General features: G+C 34.3%; 1 long non-coding RNA gene across 2 annotated transcripts in view; it reads right to left on the bottom strand.

Annotated features, from left to right (window-relative positions):
* Positions 1 to 23,010, bottom strand: part of LOC119634223 — a 106,235-nt gene that overhangs the window by 22,295 nt on the left and 60,930 nt on the right. For both annotated transcript variants that reach the window (XR_005246939.1, XR_005246938.1), the window contains exon 3: positions 17,481 to 17,516. This is a non-coding gene — a long non-coding RNA (uncharacterized LOC119634223). The remainder of the gene's footprint in view (positions 1 to 17,480; positions 17,517 to 23,010) is intronic.

Genomic DNA, 23,010 nt, shown 5'->3' with positions numbered 1-23,010 from the left:
TCGTAGAAGGAGCTCTCTGCGACACGCAAATCCTTTAAAAATTCTTTAATCTCTATCTCTACATCTACATCTATGTCTACAGATGTAATGAAATATGTTTTTAGCAACATTGGTTTCTTTGTAAATGGCAAGTGTTTGAATGAAAAACTGAAATTTTTCACCATTGATCCGAGAAGCATAAAAATATCCTCCAAAGTGCTCGTTTTGTTGTATCCGTCAAAGAGAGAATTGTGCGTTTTGTACTTCATATGTTGCGAAATGATGGAAAAAATCACAAGAAAATATATAATCCTACGGTGGAAGCCATGAGAAACTTAAAAAACCTCGTCTTAAAGTTTTAATTTCTTGGTAAAAACAATGGAAGGTAAGGAAACTCACTCGGCCTTATATCAAGTTGAAGGTTACCTTAGCGAAGCTACGCCAACATATTTTTGGTGAAAACGGTTTTGAATAAACGTAAACAGTTTCCAAAGCCATTCTCCAGTGTGCTAAAAGAGGTGCACACCAAAAGCCAGCATATTAAGCTGCAACATCCCAACTGCAGTTCACTTAACACACAAGCATTCTTGTCGGAGCGTTCAGGAGATAGTTCACAATTATTTCCCACATATTCTCGAAGCTCTAAAGCATCTATTAAGGAAGAAAAAAGAAAATTTTTTAAAAAATTTTACATAAAGGGACATCGCGAGCGGAATCGGGCAAAGTAAGTACGTTAACTCTATGTTAAGGTGACTGATTTCTCATTAATGTGAGTACCAAATAGGTGAACTTGATGATGACTGAAAAACGGCAAGGAATTGTCACGCGTGTCAATTCGAAAGTAAATATTCGCCGCAAACAAGAAGACTCAAAGAATAAAATACAAACGATAGAAGACTAGAAAGTATGAAATGAGTTATATAAAATTTGTCTTTGTTGACTTTATGTGACTGACTATATATATAAAATAGCTTGGAGCGTTTGGGAAAAAATCGAATATCTTACATATTAAAATCATATATATCTATATACAACGTTTTACAGAACAATGGATAAAAGATCTGTGGCAACTAAAAATTTCTCTAGGGGATTGTTTTTTTCTCTTTTTCTTCTCATATATAGATTTTTCTAAAGAAGAGAGTGTTAGCTTTAGTCGGATATATATATATATATATATACATATATATATAGACTTTTTAGTTGTTTCTGATTTTCTCTTTCCTAAAGTAATGCAAGCATATGTACGATAAGCATAAAAGGAAAATTTTGTATGGATTTATATGCGGTGAAAATGGGAAAAATTTTAAAATAAAAAAAATATTTATATTACTTTTCAAATACTTTTCCAAATGTTTTGCCTCATAGTTTGAAACAAATCTAAATTAAAAAAACAAAAAAAAAAATCGTTTATTTCAGTTTAATATACGCACTGTTAAACCGCCCATCTATTTCTGGGCAACTTTGGTACATATGCATTACTCAATATCCAGAAAACCAATCTAAAATTGTGAGGCACACCCGTAAAAACGTAGCTTAACGTCAAGTCAAAGAGAATAAAGTTTTGCAAAATATTTTGTGGCTTTTCGAGACACACACATAGGTACACGCAGATGCCAACACAACTAACACAGATTACCGTAAAAAGTTAGCATTATCTTCGAGCAATTTATGCAAATGACTGTTGCGTTGTTGGATATAAAAGTAAAATGAACAAAAAAAGAAGAAATCTTTTAAAAACTTTTCTTTACGCAAAGATTTCTATGCTCATCCCTATTAACAAGGTATGTTAATTTTTTCACTGTGTTTGCAACACACAGATATTTTCTTGGCAGGTCCTATAACGTTAACTTAACGAGAGGTACAAAATCGATTTACTTCCATCTTCCATTCTATATTCGCAAACTACCATTGGCGGCCATAACCCTAGTTGAGCTGTAAAATTGTATCAAGCTCTTACGTAATGCCTACATATATAAAATGACCGAAAAAGCAATTGTCAATGCGCTATGACAGTAAAGTGTTGACGACCGACCGACCGACATGTCTAAAATTAATAATAAAAAAAATAAAAAAAAAAATTTCTTGCTACCAGGAATCCGGCGTAAACCGACCATAGTTTCTTTCTCCTTCTTTGAGGAAAAATTTTTTCTGACGAAAAATTTTTCATCAAATTTTTATTTTTCTTTCCAAGTTCTTTTCTTTTTATTGCCTCGACGATGATTTGCTTTTAATTTTGTTATTAAAAGATTATTTTTATAGTATGCGTGCGGATTATAATTTTTTCCGTTTTTTTTTTTTTTTTTTTTTTTATTTTTTTTTTTTTTTGCTTCTTTCTGCATTTATTGCAAATTTATGAATTTCATTAAATTTGTGTTCTTTTATAATAAAAAAAAAAAAAAGAAAATTTTTTTTCTTTATTATGATTAAGTTTCATATTTATCGGTTTCTACACGTATTCTGGTTTCCGCGTTGCACGCATTGCACATACCGATAAACCGATAATTCATTTACGCTCCAAATATGCAAAACTCTTGAGCTTCATTGAACATTATTGAAAAACTATGCGTACGAGCGTGTTTGTATGCGAGTGCACGCGAATGAGCATTTAAATATACAATGCATACGTAACGTAAGAAGGAATGTGTGTTATTTATGTTTATTTAACATTCGTACGTTCTGATAACGCATATAAGCACCCATACGTGCGCATATATATATATACACACATATAAATATATATTATGTATATATACATACTAACAAACATTTATCCTATATGTTTGTAACGCAGAAAAGGAACGGTCATCATGATGTTAGCGTTGATGCGATTTTATACTTGGTGACCTGAGTACAAGTGCTGGCTACTGTTCTGTGCTCTTGGTTTACGGTTTAGTGCTGCGAATATTGGCCAAGCGATGTGTATGTGTATTAGTTTGTAAGTGTTTGGTACACGAATGGACTTTTTCAGAGTTATGTAGTGCTTAAATTTATTGGCAATGCAGTGAAGAGTTAAAATAACACCAGAGTTACGTACACAAAATACCATACCATACCATACCATACCATACCATACCATACCAAACCCATATTACATATAGATGCGGTAGCAGCACATTCTGTGTTGTTGACGATAAATGACCGCGAAGCTTTCGAACATTTGAATGCTACTACTCTGACGCTGCATTTAACCACACCACACACCATCACTGCACTACGTCCGTTCTGACTGGAAACGTACGTACATGCATACATACATACGTACATATATATTATATATTCGTGCTATGCATGAATTTAAAATTGTAATAAACCAAATCTACCGCAGTATAACATTAAAAAGACCACAAAGATACGATTATAGGTAGTAAGGTGTATTCAAACGCGAAAACCGAAAAGCGAAAGAAACTAGAAAAAGAACAACAACAGAAAATTAAATGAATCATTGAGTTAAACCAAAATTAAGCAATAATTCAAGATACTGGAACCAAAGACAAAAGCCAAAGAAGACGGCCATAAATTTGATTAAATTCTTCTTCTTAAACGCATTAACTTCAAATAATGGAAATTAAAATAATATTCACATCAAATAGCAGCAGTATACACAATTCCAATAATGCGAATGCGATAAGACTTTGTGGGTAGTGCCGGTTGTCATATAACGCATTTAATTCTATTATATATTCATTATATATTCATTATTGTATGTAGCGTTGCAAGTGGACTTGCATTCGCTAACTATTCCTCGAAAAAGTGCAAGCCATTCTTTCTACGGTTAGGCTTCATTAGTGCATTGAGAAATTGTCAAGTGAGGGAAGATCGTATCCCGGTTTCTGTACTAAACGAAATTGCTTTTAATGTTCCGGTAAAGGGCTCCACATCATACAAATTAGGAGCTTTATCCACCTTTGCATTAATTTTCTTTGTCAGACGGTGAGGTAGTTGTTAAGAGAAAACTTCCTGGAAGCTAACCTAATAGAGTGGTTGGCTGACAATACATAACGCTTTATAACGTATATGCGTTCTTGGCTGTTGTAAGCAGAAACCTAATCTAATACAATAGATATGCGTAAGCATTTCAATATACTTAACTATGAGTGAATTCTCTTCTTAGATACCGCAATCGCTCTCTGCTAACTTTTTTTATAGTTATAGTAATGTTTATACGTGTATTCCGATAATGTTTTCACTTGAAAAAGGCATCGATTGAGAAAAATTGATACCAATCCATCATTTCCATAATTTTCTACAACCTTTCTCCATCTTTCGGGCACCGTATCGAAGGAACAATATTGGTTTGGCAGTCATTTTCGCACCTCTTCAGCATTTCGAGACCGCATGCTGAGTGCCCGATCCGAATAAGTAGTGATCGGAGGCGCTGTATCTAGGGAGTATGCTGTGTACGGCAGAAATTCCCATTCGAATACATCCCTGACAAATGTTGTAACCTGTGGCCAAGGGTAAGTTTGCGTATGTTAATTGATAGTTGCTAGTCGTTTTTGCAACGAGATATCGTTGAATGTGTTCAGTTCAGATCGGTAGACGTCTCCAGTAATAGTTTCATTCGGTTTTCACAGCTCGTAATATACTACACCTTGCCGATTCCACCATACGCGCAGCAAAACTTTATGGCCATGAATATTCCGCTTCGATGTCGATGTGGATGGCTCTCCAGGACTAACGTAGGAGCTTTGTTCGCGGAGAACTTTTCTTTTCTTTTTGCTTGGCAAGCAATAAAAAGGCGATATTGAAACGAATGAAAATGGCATTTTCAGTCAATTCCAGCCAAATATGATAGTTGTTTTCACTTCTTTCGGATCTCTCTCCGTCTAGGCTAGAAAACGTTGATTCATTAACTGCTAGAGTGTTTGAAAGTTTTTTGCGAGTTTCAGCTGGACTTTCGTCCAATAAGTCTTGGAATTCATTATCTTGCAACTTTTTCGATCCTTCAGGCCGTTCTTTGTCACTGATATCAAAATCGGCACTTTTGCACTGTTGAAACCATAACCGCCAATTGGGATATGATGTAGCAGCATCGCCTTAAGCTTCTAAAAGTGTCTGATGATGTTCGGTAACAGATTTTTTCAAATCGAACAACGAAAATAACGAATATCAAAAATATAGATTGGGGCGTTCCATGAGTAGTGTCTGTTTACACTGAATAACTCAATAATGGTAAATACAACTGTTATTTTATGTAGGGAAAGGACAAAGTCTCCAAACATAATTGTTCTGTAGATTGATACTTCGCATTACTTTATCATTTTCAGCAATTGATGTTGCTGATCAGAATATATGCAAGGAGCTAATATGTTACTTATTCATCTCTTCTAATACTTTAATGCTTCATTGTTACATACATTTCACATATAAAACAATGTAAATTATTTAATATATGTAATGTTTTGACAAAAAATGCTCTGGCAACGTTAAGGTTAGTCAGCAAGGGTTTGGTCTTTCACATGTAAGCTTCTACCTATGTATTTTTGAAAACATTAAAAAGCTTGCGCCAAACCAGGATAAGAAAGAGAATTTCTGCTTTTCGATGCAATTTCTGCCATAGTTCTTGCAAATATAAAACCTAATGACAGTTTTCTTTATGAAATTTACGAAAAGCTAGTACTGGAGTGGTTGTTCTAGCGCTTTTCTAGAATGCGTTTGACTTTTGAGTATTGATTGCATCCAAGCCTGCTGGTCTTCTAGAAGCTTTCTGTAAAATTCCTAATCCTGAAGCAAGGGAAGCTTTTATACGTAGTCGCCATAGGCTAACATTTTATTTAGCACTTTCCAAATATGAAATGAGACAAGAACAACGAATGCCACAGGATGGAACAAATTCAATTAAAATTTGATGAATTGTTTTCCATGATTTATTATTACACGTCGCAAAGATGTTGTGTCTTAACCTCGAGGTAAAACACTTGCTTTTTCCTTCGCTTAACTTTATTTTCTCTATCTTATTTTGACAACAGATGTTACAAAGAAATTGTAATTCAAAAGGATTACCTAATCAAATTATAACAGGGCGAAATGTATAACAAGTAAGAAAATTATTTTCGGCTGTAACCGAACCTTTTATCCTCACCGCTGTCAACCTCAAAACGACTATGCGCAGAGGAACGAAGAATTGATTGAGTGCTTTTCGAACACTGGTCGCAAATGTACAGACTCCATGGGGGGTTTTGAAGCTTGCTTTCGTCCCTTATTAATGCTTTGGAAAAATATTATATGATGATACCCTATAATATGTGAAAAGGTTGGACAATCTTTTCCATTCCTGTGCAGCCACTACAGCGTCATATACGTATAAAAAGAAACGGATTTAGTTCCCTTGGGAAAGCAAAGATTTTTTCAATATATTTTGCGTTACAGGCGTGTAACTCGCCCGATTCGGCCCATTTTCAATACGAACCTAAGTGCAACGGCTTCTGCTGCAAGAAGGTTTTTGTTAACATTGAAGCCGATAGCTCCAGTAGAATGTTTACAACACATAGCATCCAGACGGGCGGACTGACAGACGAACATGCACAAATCACAAACGTTTTGACAAAAAGAATATACCCAGACCCTTTCGGTAATGAGCAATAAAAAAGTTAAGAGATGTTACTTAGTCTAAAGTAATATGACAGTGTAAACTGTAGCCGCTTTCCCAGAGAATAATTGAATCGAACAACTAAACTTAATTGTACCAGATAATGGGAATAATTTCGCAATTTCGGAGTTGATTTGCAGTATTAAAATTTTATATCTTCTTTACTAATTAATTAATTATTTGCGCTTACTTGATTGATTTGAATTTAAACGCCTTAAACAATTGTGTATAAGTTCCAGTTACGGCGATATTGGGCATAATAAAGCGATTAAAATGTTTAGTAAATGATTCATGATACGATTACAAATACACACACAACAAATTTTCTTACCTGTGTGTGCAAAACTTCCGATATTCGAAAGCAACAAACAAATAAATGCAAAATGCTTTGGTTTAATTACATACAAATGTGCGATTATGTTATAAAGAGCTCATCATGATGATTATGATGACGATGATGATGATGATGTTGATGATGTCGATGATAACGTCGCTGAGTACTCCTTTTTGGATAGTATGATGGCGGCTGTATGTGATGATAGAAATGATGACGATAGCGATAAAAATTGTTTTAATTAAATGCAATTTTAGAATTAAATAGTTGGCCGTACCGTCCAGCACAATAAGTAAATGAATGCAATGTCATTTAATAAAGAGCCATTTAGAGATTTTCTGTTGTTTTTATTATTTGCCATATTATTTGTTATTATATTGTTGCATGCGCATTAAACATCCTCTCGGTTTATTGCCAGATAAACTGAGATGCGATCGTGATGACGGTGATGACTACGATTATGACGACGGTAATGGTGATTGGATATGAAATGGGTCATTATGAAATCGTTGTTACTGCGAATTCAATTGATATCCACGTACACAAGCACATATATATATATATATATATATTGCGTAAAACCATATGCTGTTACCCGGTATCTGGGTGTGTGTAAATAGCAGCTGCGAAAAATTTTCGAAAAAAAGTTTTCCTTTTTTTTTCTTTGTTGGAGTCTGAAATTTAATTGCGCTCATTTTTAAGGGTTTTTGTGCCAATTTAAAAATGATTTTCATTTTTATGGATTCAAAGTGTATGCGAATCCTTGCTTTCTTATTTGTGTACTTATATGTGTGAACAAATGTGTGTGTGTATATATATATATATATATATGAAGCAGGCCTCTACACTCATTCATTAACATTTTATGGTTTTAATGTGTCCTGGTATTCTCCATGGGTCATCCACGATACATTAGTGTAAGTACGTACGACATTTACACATGTGTACATGCAGACGCACGTACTGACATAAAAAAAGAACAGAGTGTCCACTTTAATGATGTGCTTTAAAGCAGCAACAGTTTTGCACGGGCACACATGCAATTCCGTTCGTATGTATATGCATTTTTTTTTTTCTTCTTTTTTCGATTATCTGCCCTTGCATGCCTATATACCTCATCGTCATGCGTAATCGTCAAACATCAACATCATTCAAAATTAAGTGCATACTCCAACTGCTCTAACACACATTGACCCATGATATATGTATATCTGCTAGCCGCCCCGACCTTTATTCATTACCAACCGCCTCGCTATAACGCATTCCCTCATTCTTTGTTTATAGAACAATTGCAATTATGCCTTGGCATGTTGGCATCGTAATGGCTCTTTAGAGAATTCTACTACATTGCAATTGTGCTATATAGAATGGAATAGTAAAACTATGCATTTCAAGTGTAAGCACACGCACACTTACACACACATATACATATATATATATATATATATACATATATATGCATTTGTGATGCCATATTATGTTAAATTATATAACTGATGATGTTGTTGCTATTTGCAAGAATCAGACTCCGTTTTTTCATATCCGTAGGGTTCTCTGATTTTTATCAATTTCATTACAAATTAACAACAGAAAATTGCAAAAAAAGGGAAACGTAAAAATAAGTCAAAGCAGAGAGGTTAAGCCGAACATTACAGTCCTCAACTACATTCTACTATCAATTTTAATATCTGTCTCTAGACTGCAGAGATAACGATCCCGATAACCACATCAGTAGGTAACTATTTCGAAAGCAAACTCTCCAGTATTAAGTCAAAATTCCACGCCACCTTTACGTATATTTTGAATATTCTTTGGAATATTGACGTGAAAGATGCTCATTTATAAGAGGCTTTGCAAATATCCATTTCGCCTGGGGTTTTCAAGTTAAAGTTTTCTTTATACAGTGGGTTTATATGTAAAAACATCTCGGCCTTTAAACTTCAGTTCTACCTGTGTCTTGTACGAATTGTTAGCTTTAGACCTTTTCCATTTTGGTAGATTGGGAGAAATCAATTGTGTTGTGGAAGGGCACCAATGTCTTCATTATTGCAGCCACGTTTCAGCATTCGAGCGATATATGAGCTAGCGGAGAAACACAGAGAGCTATATCGATCTTTGGCTCTTTGGATCTGTTCATAGAGTCTCTGATGCCTGTGCTTGTGTGTTACATATGCAAGGATAAATCATGTATGCTCCCGTCCTTTAATGGTAAATACAAAACGAATACAATAACATTTGCAATACAATATAGCAAATTACTACAACTTATGTCTCGTTAATTTGTTTTTTCTCTTTCTTTTTATTGTATTTTCTTTCTATTATTCTGTGTGGGTATATAGAATGTCAGTGAATGGAACTTTAACGACATAGTTCCCTTTAAAGTACTGTTAAAATGAAAATAATAAAAGAGTGAAACTGCAAAAATTGAAATTGAAAACTGAAAGTAAGTATAAACACTTCAATACTAAGCCATTTTAATTCCACAAAAAAAAACATCACAACGTGCTATTATTTAAAAATTATACCTGCTTTGATAGGGATTTTTTCAGACTCATTTAAACGTTTTTCAAGGTAATGGACTCTAGTTTGACGGCAGAGGTAATTGATTAAATTGTAGTCAATAAAAACTCACGAAACATTCGCAGGGCCCAATAGCTTCAGAGGCCCCACAAAGCATATACGTTCTTGATTAGTATCAATTTCTAAATCGATTTAAGCCTGTCCGTCTGTGTGCATGTCCTTTTTTCAATATTCTCCTAGCCGCAAAATTGAAGCTATTGTCTTTAAATTTGAGAGGTTCTTGCCAGAAGGTTGGTATTGGAAATGGATCAAATCGGTCGGAGGACACGTCCACAGTAGTACGTAGAGCGAGCACACCTCTGTTTTTCAAAAAGAATAAAAAATTGACTTTTTGCTTATTACTCATAAACTGTAGTCGATAAATTTCCAAAAATTTCAATGCTTATCCCATGGGCGATGTTTTAGTAACTGCAAAATTTGTCTTTGCCTACCCAATGTTATCAAAATTTCATTTTTTTTCAATACATTCGTAAAGCGCAGGAACAAACTTCAAAAAGCCCGTAAAGTACATATTTTCTGCACCAGTTCCAAATTTGGAATGCATCTAAGCTTGTCCATGTGTCTACTTGTGCGTCTCTCGAACTGCGTAGTATCTGTAGTAAACATTCTCCCGTAAGTGAAGATGAAGATGTCGTCTACAAATTGCAACACACTCCCACTCGCCTACGCGACGAGAGCTTTTATTTTGAAAATAGAAAAACTCAGCCGCACCCACTCCATATTAAAGAGCATGCAAGTCTAGTTCTTTTTCTATTTAATAACAGTGATGGGTATAAAAGATTGCGTCACAACCGAATATAATTTTCTTACTTCTTTTCGTTTTGTTTTTCATCCATCTTTGTTCATTGCACTTAGTTCCTAGATACAATAAGGATCGATTTTAATGTTTCTTCATTTTTGCCATGGCCAATCACTCGGACGATATATCCCCTGTACGTATATCACGATGGGAGCCGGGAAGAAGTGGGGAAAGATGGGAAGGGAGCTGCCTGGTGGATGTCTGCCCAATTTGGTAAATATGCACTTACTGTAGCTATTACGAAGTAGGATCGAATAGTACGGAGATTTAAACTCGCACACATTGACTTGGTAGTTGCGCCTCTTGATTACTCCATTAAGCGGTGGATAAAAAAGCGTAGGGGTTGTGAGGTACCTGAAGCTTCCTTCTGGCCGTTTATAACAACCAGTCAGAGCCCAAAATACTTTCTTTCTTTGTAATACGAAAGTCCTTCATAAACTTTTATTTCAAAATTCTGACCTGAGTTCAGTGAACTTTGCTTGTTTGTGGCGTACAGATGATTCATTTTGAATACTTAGAAATAGGAAAAGATTCAGAAGAAAAAAAAAACATGAAGAGAAGACTTGTGCATGTTTGAAACGTTTCAAAAAGTAATTTTATAAATAATTGCATTACAATTTTCATTTTAAATTTTAATCTATTATTAAAAATACTATTTGGACTTTTCAAAACGATTTTATGGCATAAACGATTTTAACTAAAATTACATTTAATTCTTTATTTAGTGTAGTGTAGTAGTAGTAGTAGTAGTAGTGATTACTAATGTTGTTGTTGTTGTTATTATTATTATTGCTTCTTTCACTACTACATATGTACAGTAATTTACATATCATTCGAATCTCTCCTTATATGTGCATTTGTTGATTTATGTAATTTTATTTATTTTGTAAAAAAAAGCGTTTATACATCAATGCATATCCAACTTATTTGTGTGCATATATTTGTATTGCAGTAACTTGTATAGCTGCATACTTCAGTTATTGCATTTTGAACAGTTTTGTTTGCCTATTAGAAGCTTTCACAATTTTATTGACTTTACTGTTGATTTACAGAGAGTTGAAAAGTAGGCGAAGTACTTTTGTAAGTACAAATGAAAGACAATAAGAAAATTATATTAAATTTATTGTTTTGCTTGACTTGAGCCGACTATCTTCTCACGTAACGAATTAATGTGAACGCATTATTATTGTCATATTGAGTCATATTATGATTTCCTACAATTTATAAAACATATTAGCGAGTCGCAAAAGTATTGAGCCCTAAAAATTTATATTATTTGCTCGGACCAATGAATCCCACGATTACATCAAATCTCATTTCATTCATCCAACTTAGATCAATGGACTCTAATAACTTTGTCTGACTAACGACTACCGACGAAAGTTGATTGCAAAACAGCTCGCCAGGTATATGCTAAAAGAATAAGCAATAAGCTGGTAAGCGTTTTGTTAAACTGCCACTTGCAAAACGGGGATGGCGGTGATCAGCTTTACAATTCTGCCTCAAGCACTTACAGACCGATAATGCAAAAAGAAACGAAAATTTTCCGATCAAATTTAGTTTTGAAATTGAAACTTGCGAGAGATCTACTTAAGAGAGAGATCACGGAAGCGCATGGCTAATAAAAGAAGCAATCACATGCTCTGTGGATGGATTTTATAGAGATTTTATACGCCCATCGCCATTACAAATCCGAATCGTATATAAGATCGAACAAATGTATACAAATCGATTAATTCAAGTTGCAAAGGTATTTTTGTATTCTAAAAACGCAATTATTAATATCTTTATATGCATATGTATGTATGTGTATGAAGTGTAAGTGCATACGAGTTCAATAATCATGCCATGCCCTAGCAATGTATTTATTTAGTAATTATTTAATGATGTATAAATAATTTATGTTAAATAGGAAAAATTTTATTTGCTTCAGTTGTAAGAAAATATTTACTTAATTTAACCATAATAAGTATTAAAGAGACAGATAATTTGCAAAACAATTCGCAAATGCTCTAATGTTTGTTTAAACGATGACAAAGATATGAAAATGGTATGATGGCTGGCATGAATGTACTTAATTGTGCTTGATTAATTAATAGTTTTATATAAACAAATGAATCGTAATTTGAAATAATTCAACATATCTCCTACACTAAGTGTGAGAAGCACTCTTTCAAACTATAAAAATATAATGCAAATAATTTGCAGCGATATACTGGTACGTAAAGTGATTGGGTTCTTTAGCTCCCCGCATGCATGCGATCAGTAAAATCAAACATAGAGTAACAAATGAATTAAAGGGCATACGCGAGCATAGGATCAGCGGCCGTATTTCACAAATTAATATACGAAAGAGCGATCTCTGTACATATAGATTAACCCTAACCCATACACGGCACTTTGAATTTATATTTTTCGTTCAGTTCATACTGCATTTGCAGGGTTTACACTCTACATCACTTGCGGTACGAGGACATATTATATTTCTGCGCAAGTATGCAAAACTCACAAAAACTTGAGATAGATCGATCTTTTACTTTTCCAGTCGACTAAACTTGTCTGTCCGTCTTGACTTATTGGTTTCAACGTACACGCCGAAATTTTTTAGAGCTTTTTACGAAATTTGGTGTATGCACGTGTCTTCGCCCAAGGGCGAACACTATCTCAAAATAGTCGGAACCGGACCACTTTTTGGACCAGTTACTTTGTAACGCCTTGTTTTGAAAAGTCGTCATATGAATAGCTGTAGGGTTGCGCAGGGTATATAATGATGAATTGTGGCCCGCTATAGGATTTTAATTTGTCCTTTATTTAGTTTAATTTACATTAAGAGTTAAGGCTAAACAAGAAATATTTTTAAACTTGTAGTTAGTTATGATGTTAAACCGAAATCTTTTCATTTTATAATCGCAGTATCTTTGTAGTCCATAGCTCGCGACGCAATTATCTTTTGTGATACTACGATTACTGTTTGGCAATAGTATAAATGCACAATTCCTTAAAGTAAGTCCGTCCCAAATTTTTGTGTCGATTAGATTTCGCCTGCTCAAGATACAGGATTGCTTTCTCACTGGTAACCATTGAGGCGCAACCCCGCACAAAAGCAACTGTGTGAAACATGGTTAATCGAAATATTATTTAAAAACAATAAAAATGTTGCCTTTCTTTGGTCGAAAAGCGAATATTTTCATCCAAATACTTTAAATTTTGATACACTGACGCGTTTTGGCGCAACGACGAACGATATTATAAATGGTTCGGATCAGACCATCTCTTACATCAGATAATACAAATTTATTCATCGTTGTTAACTGTCTGCTATTAAGAGTATAAGTGTAATAAATAAATTTTAACAAACAGAAAAACTGTGCTTATCTTTTCTAAATTTTTTGTAGTTTGATGTAAGAAACTATGCGTACCGCAGTCTAGCTTTCAATTCCGATTTCAAGAAAAAAGAAGGAATCGCTTAATTTTCATGCATCTAGCTGAACAAGTACACTGGGAATGCTAGGGAACATTGATTTTTCGATTTTCCTATAATCGGCCAGTATATCGAAAATAAATAATCGCTCCTTTCTTAAGTGCTAGTGTATGAATTATCTTATCAGGAGTCCCCTACGTTACTTTTTACGAAATGTTGTTTCAGAGGCATTGGAAAATATTTAAACAAAAAGTTATCGTCAATGAATGCTGTGCGCCGTTTTGAAATCTTGTATGTCAAGAAAAAGTAGATCAAAGTTTCAAGTACAAGTATAACGATTATGTTTGGAAAACGAATATTGTGCATTCAAAATGGCGCCAAGCCCACTTCTTTTTTGTTTTTGAAAAAATTACAATGGCACTGTCATTTGCGCAACATTTCAATGTATATGTCAACTATAACCAAAGAAACATACATTATATTTGACAAACCCCATCAAAGTGAATATTTACTAAGAATAACATTTAATGCATATTCATTAAAGTCACAGCAAGGTCTGTAGTTCTAACATCTTATGTCGTACTGCGGTATACAACAACAAGCAGAGAGATTTTGGTCACCCAAATGAGAAATGCTTCCATTTCCCTAACGACAGCCTCCCACTTATTATCGTCATTCTCGAATAAAAAAAAAAAAAAAAAAAACGCGTTGCGTAACGGACACTCGTTTTTCTAAGATGTTGCCGTCAATATCCGCGGCTAAGCAATATGCATCGTATTATGACATTTGATTGGGGCAACTTTTATATGAAATAATTTCACACCAAAGAAATTCATTCACAATATTTTCCTATAATACACTGATGTCCGCATACCATAGCACTTCCTCCAATACATTTATGTCATCTGTAGCCAGAACGGCAAACTCGTACTACTTGTTGTTGCTCTTTTCACATCTACTTGCATATACATCGCACATCGTTTAAAATCTCTAAAATGACTCAGTATTTCGGGAATTATTGTTAACTTATTTATTAAAGCCTTTCCCCATCTACCGCTAACTCCGTAATTAAAAATCTCAAACAACACAACGCTATGTCTATGCTGACATAGGCGTTGGTGTAATGAAGGCAATATCGACACATAATCGACATAGGAGTGCAGAAGATTAAGTATCTGCTCAAGATATTTTGCTGCAAAGGCAACAACAAAAGAATAACGGCCTTATGTCAGTGTAATGCCGGTAGCATTTTGAAGTCGCTGGTGGCTTATAAATCTGTCGAGGCAAGAGTTTAATATGAAATGTGAAATGTGGACGTGGAATGCTCTTTTGCAAATGACGCACAAGTGCTTGTTTGCCCGAATTTCTCATAAATACAAGCAAAATGAAGATGTGACAATGCAATCAGTTGACTTTTTCACCATTAAAACTCCCGATGGTTAAGCTATTCACAAAATAATTATAATTTGGTAACGACTAACTCTCATTTATTCTCTATACTAATAGAGAATAAACTGCGCAACCATAATTTTGACGCCAAAAGTGTTTCGAGAGAAAGGATTTGAAGGCACTTTTTACGACAATTTACGTTAGCTCTTGCAAAGGAGGGGGAATATCTCAAAAGACAACCGCAACAATTTTGACATATAAATGAAACAATAGAACTCAACTATAAGTCTAACGTAAATTTTCTATGCTTTTTCTTAGCATCTTAGTTCTTAGTTAACTACTTTTTAAATTATTTACTGAGAAGCAACTTACGCTCCATTAAATATTACCTAACGTAGAGATAGATTTTTGATATCTTTCACATTTACATGAAACACAAAAATACCATTATCGAAAGACTAGAGAGGTTGTGCTGCCTACACCCAAGTAATGCATAATTAAGTAAATGCCACAAAAAAGCACAGTTAGATACTAAGTTAAATTACAAAGTCAGTTTGCCTATCTGCCCTGCCTGTACAATACGATAGGAATTAGTAAAAGCATACAAATTTAGGCAAAACACTGAAATCCACTTTCTGGCTAAGTCGAATCTGTCAATAACAACTAAAAAGTTGAAAGATTTCTATTAATATCTTACAACTGTGTATGCAGCAAAAATATGGTTAACCGACATGATGGCAATCAAGCTATTTTCACATAATTACCTTAGATGGGTGATGAGTATCTATCTATGAGTTTCAAGTAATTTCAAAAAAAAAAAAAAAAAAAAAAAAAAAGACAAGGATTACACATACATATTAGAAATGGAATTATTTTAAAATAATCGCAAAAAAAAAACCATGAACACGTGAATATTTAAAAGAACAAATCTCAATTACTAGCAGGATTACATGGATTTACTATTACGTAGGAGTAAGAGAATTTCTATGAAAAGATATTTTTTTGAACTCATTTCTTCTGCATCCTTGCCCTTTTATGATTTTCACATGAGTTGACAATTTTGTACATTTAACACTTTTCCTATTTTTTTTTTTTTTTTTTTTTTTTTTTTTTGCTAACGGTGACGAAGAGCAATTGAGTGAAAGACTGACTAGACAAAGTGAAAGAGATATAAGTAAGTATAAGAAGATGAATGATAGATGGGTTGAAAAAACGATTGCTCTTTTTTTTTTTTTTTTTTTTTTTGTATTCAGGATAAAAATAAAAAGTTTACATTTATATTTCTTACCCTTTCAAAGTTTAACTAAGTAGTATAAATGAATCGAAGCTGTGTCAGGAATTTAAATCTTTCTCCTCTCATATAAGCAAAAGTAGTAGTAGTAGTAGTAGTAGTAGTAATATGTAATTTCCATTTAATTAACCATAAATTTTCTTAAATTATCAGGCCACAAATACATGTAAATAATATCGTCAAAGTGAAAAAAGTTTAAGAATTTTTAATTTGCAAGTTTATAATAATAATAATAATAATAATAATAATAATAACAAATTGTACAGATAATGGGAAATGAAGATTTCCAAAAATTCTATGCGCATTAATTTGAAGAAAAGAAAAATGCAAAAAGATGAGAAAAGAAAGGATCCGCATCAGCGGAACAGTGTTAGTCACGCTTTTGCTCAGTCAGTCGTTTACTGCTCACGTTCTAATGAATTGTACATTACCTCTATGTCTCAACCGTTCGTCATCGTGAAAGTATATCAATCTGTCTCCATCCATCTTTCTAAACACAAACTCAGCTATAGCAGTGTCATATTCTTTGTCGCTGAGGTTAGTGTTTATATAGCTCTTGGACTAATATCAGCAGTAGTAGCATCGTTATATATCTCATCTGATATATTTGTCTTTAAATGTTTAACACGTCCATTTATCATCTACTCGAGTCGTAGAAACTAACTGAATGTAAGTATATGCACGCATATAAACACATATACACGTAAACATCAAAAGCACATTTTCAAATACTACATTTAGATGGTTGTCTACATATTTCGTCGATGTTTTATATGTTAACACCTATGATTGTTGTTAGTTTTGCTGTTATTATTGTTGTTAAGGTACCCTTAACAACATCAATGATACATCCACTTCATACACACTTTGATGGACAAGTATTTGTGCAGCACTTTTAAGATAATAATGACGATGACGATAACGATGATAATGATGAAAATTGTTTTCGAGAGTGCGAAAGTGACTGCACTGTGTCAATTAACTTAAAAGAATTGTCTTATGTACGTTTGTTATGTTTTAAACTTTCAAAATGTGATTGTGTATTTAGTAAGTAAGCAAAAAAAATTAAAATAAACATTCTTGCTGGAAGGTACTTACCGCTAAGCTTATGCAGTTACATAAGGCGCATTTTAACTGCAAAGAGAAGGAAAAGAACAAAAGTTTATTAAAAGTGGGAATATTTTTTTTAGGGATTTGGTAACCTACCTACCTACTTTCATATGTTTTCCTCTTATTCTACTTTTTCTTATTCTATTGTTCCCCTCTCTATCATGTCAGCCTTTCTTTCTTGTTTATGGGTTTCGGTTACCCTTCCTCTCATTTCTTCTCACTTCTTTCCAATTAAATAAAAAGTGATGCTTATCGATAATCACCTTCGTCTCGCCTCGTCTCGTCTCTATCCATCCCTCTGTGTTGGGCGTCATTGAAATCGCAATAACTTTACTCCCATGTCCAAATTTATACCCTACGGCACTTATGGTACAGAGTATATTAAGTTTGTGCGGTCGTATATAACACGCAAAAGTGCTTAAGATAGATCTTTTCATGTCCGTCGGATATCTGTCCATGTAAGTTTATATTCAAGCTACAAGTCGCAATTTTTGAGATATTTTCGATGCAATTTGGTGCAATGACGTGTTTTGGCCAAAAGGCGAATTCTATTGAAAATGATTTCTATTGATCCACTTTTCCAACCACTCCCCATATAACGCCCTATTTTCAAAATTCGTTACAGGGAAAATAAAGAAAATTTTCAAAATTTCTCGACAAAAATGACTAAGTTATAGTATTTCGGAATTCTAAATTGGAATGAAAAACTGCCAGGGGAAAATTTTGAACGTCCTCTCGTATAAAGAAAAGTGAATACAACGAAGTGGTCTAATTTTCAATTCTTCATAATGCTTAATGATCAAAATCACATCGTAATTGTAATTTAAGATAAAAAAAATGTAAAAAATTAACTATTCCAAATTTAAACACTGTCTGTCTTATTTATGAACGACCAGAAAAGTCTACATTTTAATATATTATCATAAAAATTAATCCACAATAGTAGTTTGATGTAAGAATTAACTATGCTGGTGTAGGGTATTTAATATCCGGCCTAGCCCAACTTTGATGTTTTCACTTGTTTCATATATATATATATATGCCATGTACAACAGGCAGAATGCGAAGGTGAACATGTGAAGGATTTAAATAACATACCAATGCAGCAGCAATGTGTAGAAAAAATTTTCAATATTCTGTCTAGTTCACCTTATAAGTAGGTAAGCGGTAAATGTCAAAAAAAATTATAAAATATAAAAATTTGATCTGATTTTCGTACATGAATAATAGGGTCCTCCGTAAAGTAAATATAGAAAATCTCAGTCTGCTATCTTTCATAACTTATGGGTTATGAGCGAATTTTCGCTTAGAGAAGCGCAATTGCGTTCAATTCGCGCTTTATTTTGGGCGTACCAGCTAATGCGTGTAAAATTGGAATCTTTATAGAACTCTGATACTTCCACAACGTTTACTACTAAAATTCGGATTAACTTCCTTTTCCAGCCTTTAAAGCTGAACAACTGGACTCATGCTCCGGGCTACAAAACGGGCTTTATTATCAAACTAGTGGTGGCTAATCTGATACGTACTTACAAAGCACATAAAATTTTGTCTCACTCGTTTAAAACATCCGAAACTGCGCGTAGTATGCTCGAATAAAATTTCTTTGCGAAAATATCAAAGAGCAATGTACATGACATGAGTAAATGAACGAATGCCGACCGCTCTACCATCTGTCCTGCGATTGCACTTAAAGAACATAAAAAAGGGGAGCCATCATACAAAACGGACGTCTCATGTAATCACAACGAAGCACAAATGCTCATTTAAAAGCCATTGCAATTACCCCCAATGGTTTCACCATTTCATTTTTAATTTTTAACTGTGTGCAACTCTTTTATCTACAAGGAATGCATTTACTCTACGCGATTTCCCGTAGATTGCATTTGAAACACTACTTAATATCGAAATGTTATCGCTCTACGAATACCGGTAAGCGAACTTTTCAGCACAGTATATTTAAAAGTTGACAAAAATTCAAAATAACTCGATACGAAAATCCCAGTAGTAAATGTTTAAAACCCATACAAAGTACGTTTACATAGAACGTATGACCCTACAATTGATTTTATCCTAACCGTATGAATTTTTAGAATGTACATACTATGTGGCTAGAATGCATACTCATAAGAAATGCTTTTTATCAAATTATTAACAATCTGTTGATTATGAACGTGTGTAAATTTGAATATGTGTAAGTAAAAACGTTACGTTTACCTATAGATAAAAAAAAAAAAAAAAAAAAAAAAACATGATTACTGTGTTTGTTATAAAATTCTCATAATTTCTGTTCTCCACTATCCAGGCAATGATTGGATCATCAATATGCGAGATATGATGGGCCAGCAGCTACAGTTCACATCACGTTGTGTGTATACATGTATAAAACTAATCAACAACACCATTAATAACTCTGTGGCATAGACATTTTTCAGTTATCAGTCTGGAATGACATTTTATGAGCATGAGGGTTAGGCATGACTGCACCGTGTGTTCGAAACGATGAACCAATCGAAAAGAACGAACAACGTTATTTATGCTTAACTGCGTTCAAAGCTAGTGACCCTCGTGCAGACCAAGATGATGTTACATATATTTATATTTTGTTTTTATGACTTTTTTTCTCTTTTGGTTATTGAAATTAAACTCTGAGAATATGATATTGAATTTATAATAATATATATATATGTGCGTGTAAAGCAGTATGTAAGTAGAAAGTTTAACCTAACCTAAAGTCTGCGTCGATATTAGTAAGTATTTCCTCGGAAGGCTGCGTGGGATATCAGTCCAAAACGTTGCTCTTAGATAAGCCTTAGCAAAAGTCGCTTCACCTTAAGTTTAGTTCATTATTAGGAATTGGTCTTACCAGCCTGTGGTGATGTTGTCTCCTCCTCTTCAACAGCCTAACTTAAAATCTCTGTCGCAGATGCAAAATCTCTTAGATTGAAGCATAACAAGGTTAGCAGACTCATTTTTTTTGTGATCAAAATGATGCGCTATCGTGCCTTGTCGATGCCGTCAACAATCATGCCTCTTCGAAACTTTTGTGAATATTGACATGTTGTGTTCACTCCTTCCTTTCCGTTGGAGGTAAGTCCTTGAGTTTATCTCTTTAAAATGTAGCCGTCTACGCAGTATGACATGCCAACCTTTTCGCTATTTACTCCCTTTATTTTCTCATATGTATAGTTCCCCATAGTTCACTCATATCTCTCGTTTGATCATAGCATGTATTCGAAAGTATATATCTATGCAGTTGCGATATAATTCGCTTACTAGTAGCTTGCCTAACTACGACTATTGATCGAAACAAGCCTTCAACAACTGATTCTCGGATGAGATTGATCTGCTTTGCTCGTTCTTTTAATTATTGAGCATTTGCCTCTTTCCCCTACACGTAAAGCATTGGCATCTGGTACTTGTCTTTGCACGATCTCGCGTAACTACTTTTGAAGCATTTCTGAAACACTTTATATTTTCCGATTGGACTGCGAGGCTTCACAAGTCGCTTTCTTCACATTTTTGTTTTAGCGGCCGCGCTACCGAGTTCGGCCGCTAGTGTTTCCATTTCTCTGTCTTGTCTTGTTGTTACGCCTACTCTTGGGTGTCAGTCCAGTTCAGGCTTCTTACTCTTCGCCTTGTTCATTTTGCAGTCTTAGTGGTAAACCACCAGCATTTTTTATATATGGTCTCTTTATATCTCCGAGCATATTAACGACGACGTTTATGCGCTCGGCTAGCTTTTCGACGGCCGACAAGTTAATCGCTGTCACGTTCCTCGCACTAATTGCTGTGCTCGATCGTAATGTTAATCCGGCAGTATTAGGCCACAGCCATTTTTGCTCTTCCAGGTAGCGAAAATTGTCTTCACCACTTCTATTTCGTATGTTTCTAATCATTCTTCTATATGCCACAATCAGGGTCTTATCGGGCTTGACGTCTACTATTGGACTTCGATTCTCTCCTTCTCTCGTTAAAAGTCTAACGATGCGAAGCATATGCTAAAATGGCGGCGCCGTATATTCGTGAGTATATGTGTGCATGTGATTATGCATGTATATGTATATATTTTTATGCAATGAATTTTATGTTTCTAACGATTTCATATTCCAAATGTTTTGTTTTTAATTTATTCACCAACAATGCATAACTATTTATTCATGACGGTAAAATTTGCAAATATTTTATATAAAATTTTTTTTTTTCAATTATTTGTTGATTTGCAATTCCGTATACAAATATTTTTTTTTAATTCATTTTTCATGTCTAACCCATTTCAAACATTCAGCTGTACTTTCCAATTGCCGTCGGCGGTATATTAGGTTCTCCAATATATATGATTTTTCGTTAAGTCTACTTTCATATATATATACGTTTCACTTAATTCTTCCTTCAGTTTCGCGTCATGTGCGCTCATCCTGGACACTAAGTACAGCTTTACATTCTATTAGTCTCCATTTATTATTATTATTATTTTAATTTTAGACTAATGAATTGAATTCTCAGACTAAAAAAAGAGACATTGAGCACTAGCAACACAGGCTATCGGCTCTAATTTAAATAAATGGATATTAGATAATAAGCTTAGTAGTATTAATAAAGTAAAATATTGAATTGATATTCTGTTCTGAAGTTGATTGTAGAATGTTCAAAGGGTTAATCGTTCCAAATGCAATACTTCTAGCCAAGGAAAAGTTGAGGCAGTCGCAGAGAATGTGCTTTATAGTAAGAGTTTGTCCACAACAGCAGATTGGGGGAGAAGACTTCTTCAGGATCCATTGGTGAGTTGCAATTGTACGACCAAGGCGAATTCTCGAAAATGTTTGGATCTTGGTTTTCTCAACATTTGTTGGATATAGAGGTGGAGTTAATTGAGGGTTAATGCAAGAGTAGTGTTGATGATGGTATTGTAAATTTCCTTCTGCAATTTTCTCTTTAACTGTTCTTCCAATGTATCTTTGAACTTTTCCATGACATCATCCATAATTAGAGGAGCAGAAGCAGCCTACTTTGCCGCTCGATCAGCCTGCTCATTTCCCAGTAAACCGATGTGACTTGGTACCCATAACATTTTAATTTTTCCGTCGGGTGTAGTAATTATATTGCTTAATTTGTTGATGGTGCTCCATCTCGAAGTCGAAGGGTTCCGGGTAGCTAGTAATACAGACAAACTGTCAGTAACAATGACGGTTTTGAGTTTGTTTTTATGGGCAAGGTTGGCAGCGTGAAGGATAGCTCTGGCTTCGGTTATGAAAGTTGAAGTGCTTTCGTGAAATATGTGGTTGAGAAGAACCCGTCCTGTAGCATCTACCACCGCACAAGCAGGAGGCAGACCAGGTGAATTTGAGCCGTCTGTGTACAAAAGATTCCAACCAGTATTGTCCAATGCTTGGGTTTTCTCAGCTATTAGATTCCTGAAGACGTAATTAGGAGTATCTTCTTTCTTGTGCATACACAGTGAGACGTCAAAAGAGCAGTCTTTCAAAATCCAGGGAGGTTTAACACCAAAAGAGCGGGA

Source organism: Glossina fuscipes, unplaced genomic scaffold (assembly GCF_014805625.2).
Source record: "Glossina fuscipes isolate IAEA_lab_2018 unplaced genomic scaffold, Yale_Gfus_2 2, whole genome shotgun sequence".
NCBI lineage: Eukaryota > Metazoa > Arthropoda > Insecta > Diptera > Glossinidae > Glossina > Glossina fuscipes.
This window is presented reverse-complemented; position numbering and strand designations above follow the sequence as displayed.